The sequence below is a fragment of the Macaca mulatta genome, chromosome 14 (assembly GCF_049350105.2).
Source record: "Macaca mulatta isolate MMU2019108-1 chromosome 14, T2T-MMU8v2.0, whole genome shotgun sequence".
In the NCBI taxonomy this organism is placed as follows: Eukaryota; Metazoa; Chordata; class Mammalia; order Primates; family Cercopithecidae; genus Macaca; species Macaca mulatta.
Genome location: NC_133419.1, coordinates 81,195,455 through 81,199,997, shown reverse-complemented (window position 1 = coordinate 81,199,997; position 4,543 = coordinate 81,195,455).

Below are 4,543 nucleotides of genomic sequence, written 5' to 3'. Positions count from 1 at the left end.
AGCATTGATTAGTTGATTGATTGACCAAGTGTCCTTCATGTATTCATTTTTTATTGATTCATTAATTCTTTTAACAGTTATTGGGTTCCTACTCTGTGGGAAGTAAATCTACTTTTCAGGAAATACAAACCTCACAATGTCACATGCATTATCTGGAATAATATATGAGAAATTAAAGTACTACTGTCAGTGATGCATTATATAAGCACTCCCAGTGATAAAAATTGGTATATTAATAACAGTGGGTGAAAAGCAATCAGAATATATTCATATTCCTGAGTGGTAGCAAAGGTTGAACAAGGCAGGGCTGAGGATGGTGAAGCCAACCTAGTCATTCAATCTTATCTCCGTGTTAGATCACAAGTCAATCTACAGGTATTAGGTTTTTTGTTTATTTTGGTCATTCATTTAGTCATCTCCCTCTCTTCACCAACTCATCAGCCCATCCATCAAATACTTACTAAACTCCTGTTAGGTTCCAGACACTAAGAATACAATGATAGGTTAATTTCTGCAAGGAACTCACTACCTAGATACAGAATGACCATGGGATAAATAATTCTAGAAAAATGAGTTAGTTTGTTTTAATAACATGTTGCATAACTTGGTGGCTATGAACTCAGGGTTTGCAGTCCTGAAGACCAAGATTTGAATCATAGCTCCTCCACGTAGTAAATTCAAGCACATTAACTAACCTTTCTTAGCTACCTTTCATTTCACCAGAAAATAAGAACTATAAACAGTAAGGATTATTCACACGACTGCTGTGCAGATAAAATAAGATAATCCATGAGAAACTTGGGCCAATACTTGGAATGTCATAATTATGTTGGGTTATACATAGTCCAGAGGAGTAGGGAACTTGACTTGGGTGTAGTGACATTAGAGACATTCTCCAGAATGGACCTTTACAACTGTATCTTAAAAGTGAGTAGAATTTATTTTCCAGGGAGCAAACCAGGAAGTCATTTGCAGGAGATGAAAGAGTATTGGTAAAGGCATTGAGGAGTCTAGAGGCTTGGGTACAAAATTCTATTGCCATTTTGGCTTTCGTTTTTCAAAGTCGTTTGTGGAAGAGTAAGGAAAGCAAGTATCTGAAAAGCATAGTCGAGAGGGAGAGACAGGGCTTGCACTTAGAAATAGGGACTTAACAAGGTTCTGACTGAGTCCAAGTGATCTCTAGAAGAGCGTCACAGGGTTAAACACTAACTTACATAAATCAATGGTCATTATAATTAAAAGGGGAATAAACTTTTATTCCAAGCAATGAGTTTTCTGATTTGCTAAATGAAGTAAGAAAATATTAAATATAATTAGACATTTTAGTTGGTTTAATTTTTTTAATTTTATGTACAAGCTTGTCAGTGCATGCTTTTAAAATATCTGATTACATATAAGGTTTCTGATATTTAGTGAACTGTAAAAATTTAATAAAAAAGTAAGCTCTTCTCTGTGAGATGAATTGCACAAAATATATTGTATACAGACAAGTGGAATGTATCATTTGATATTAGAACAGGGTTTTTTTGATGGATCATAAAAATATATTTAAAGTGTGGTTAAGGGAGAAGAATGACATTAAACACTTGTAAATTCCTTGAGAGCAAATGTCTAATTCTGAATATTTACCACCAAATCTCTACCATAAGGCAATGAAGTCTATAAATACTCGCTGAGTGCTTAACTGTTCTGTTAAATTAAGATTTTAGAGAGTGGGAATATATTTTGATTTTTATAGTATCTAGGATTGTAATAGAAGTTTATGAAGTTATATTTTACCATTACAAGGTTTCTTATTTCTGAAGATATTAGCAGTAGTGCATGGTCACAGAACCCAATTTGAAGGAGAACAAATCCAGTTAACCCTTGTATAGTATCAGACTTGCTGCTGCTTTTGATTCCTTGCAGATTTGTTTGTGTGTTTTCATTTAGCAAATACTTCAGTTTTTGCTGTACAGCAGGTATCTATTAATTACTAAGAAAGATGCAAATGAAGACGTGAGCTGAACTTCCTCTTGGAAGGTGCAAAACAGGAACACTAGAAAACTATGAGGTGGAAAGTAGTAAGTGCTGTGAGAGGTCTAGATGAGGTACTATGAAGTCCATTTATTCCTTACGCAGAAGTATTCACAACTCTTTTAGAATCCATTACCCTCATTTTTTGTTATCAGTGCAGAAAATAAGATCTAAATGAATTAATTTATTCTGTTAATCAGGCTTCCCTGTCATAGGCAGTCAAATTCGTTAGCCCAACTCACACTGAGAAACTTCTATGTGCCCAGATGTCTTTGTAATTATTTAACAAAAATTAACATAACTAAGTAGTACTTGCACTACTTAGGTAGGTACTTTGATTATTCTTATTTTACAGATAAGAACACTGAGGCACAGAAAAGTTGAGCAACATGCACAAGGCCTCTTAGATGGCAGAAGGTGGAGTCATGATTTGAACCTAGTTAGACTAGGTTCAAATATTCCTTCTTTATGTCACATTAACTCTCCTAGAAGAAGGCAGGTTTCCCACACTGGAACACAGACGATTTCTGGCCAATGTGGAAATGCCATCATAGATAAATGCCCAAGGTCCCATCAAAGCTTAGAGGAAGAAAACCTGATCCAGAATATGTGAGGTTGCAGGAGAGAAGTTTGGGTAACATCTAGGTTACCTTCAAGGACAAGTGGTAGTTGAGAAGAGAACAACATAAAGAGCTTAGCATAGTGTCTGGCACATTAAAAGTAGTTGTAAGAAGATGTTGGTCTGGACAGTCAGAGAAAAGCTGGGTCATGGCAGATTTTGTGTAACTTGCTGAGGATTATACATTCATCCTGAAAGCTGCATGACTCCATCTAACAAACTGAAGTAGTAAAGAGACAGGGTCAGATATTTGTTTAAGACGGACTCTGCCAATTCAGTCGAAGATGGTTGGGAAGTGAGCAAACTAGAGGCAGAAATGTAGGTAAAAACATGGGCCCAGCAGTACATTTAGTGTATGTGTTCAAGTTTCTTGTAACCCCAACTTACCACATAAGGGATGCCAAATTATGGCAAAGACAATGTTAGAAATTTTAACACATAAGGTCCTGATCCCTAGTAAGATCTCTTTTAGCAGTTACCCTGAAACAGAAAAAAGAAAGAAAAAAGGTTTTAGTCATCTCATGGCTTCCCTGAGGACCATTAGCATGATGAAATCTTTTACCTATAAATGTACAAATTTTTATTTTTAACTGAAGTGAATATAAAACTGCATGCCACTAAAGGTCAACCTGTTATTCTTTAAAGTCACATAGACGTTCTGCTGGAAATGGATCACCTCTTCACACCCAAGTCTTCCACACAGGTTCACACAGCCAATATTTTAATGTTAGGATATAAATTCAAAGGTGCCATATATGGATGTGATTTTCCCCACATTAACCCGTATGCTTGGGGCATAGTTTTCATCACAAGTTCTTATGGTAAAAAGACGATGAAATATGTGTATCTTTTGCTCCTCAGAGCAGTAGAAAAACTATAGATCGCAATTGCCAGGGGAACATGACACAGCAATATATCCTTCTATTCTAGTGCCTTTTTGAGGTCGACAGACAAGATGCCTTTCAATTCTAGCTAATACAATAGATGCAGACATTTATCTTGTATATTGTACCACATGATCTAATAATCATGATAAGTATATTAGTAGGGCTATGATTATATCTCGAGTGCCTTATAATGCCGAAAGAAATTGTCCATGTTCCCTGTATAAATTTTTACAGTAAAGTTCGACCCTATGAAATAGAAAGGGTAAAAAAATGGTACGACTATTATACAGATAAGAATATTCAATGTGTTACAGATTTTTTAATGTGAATTTTGGAGAGCATAGATTATGTTCCTGAAGTCATTTTGATAAGCACAGGATACCACACCCAAGGCTCTTTCTAATACATTGTGATTTAACTTCATATTTTTATCATTCATTTTTTTTAAGTTTTTAAATTTTAAATAATTTTTAAAAACTGTCTCCCCATACCTAGTCCTACTGCTTAGAAGGGACCGCTTTAACTGTATTAATAATTTCTCTTATTACTTCTTGTCATTAATTCCACATCACCAGGTAAAATAAGCATACTGGTAATTCTTCAGTTACAAATTTCAGACATTTTTATTAAATTGTACTATGAAAGGTGAGGACTGATTACACTTATACTACCCCTATCTCCCAAGATTAACAGGATTCCCTTGTGGAACAAGGTCATTTAGGCCTCCTTTGTAACTTTTTCTTTTTAATTCTTAATCATGTTTTAAATTTCTTTATTTTCTGTTTTCTTAATAATAAAATGAAACTAATACTATACTAAGTTGTATTTCCCAGAATCTAGAAACCTCAGATTCTAGAAGGAGTGTCGAATTATGTATACTCTTCCCAAATCCAAGTCCTCTCACTTAGTTCAGATCGACAAAAGACTAGACATTGCCTGGGACTTAGAAGTATGTATCTTTATCTCTCTTGACTCTGGATTTCACACATACAATTATAAAGGCACATCCTAGGCAGAATAC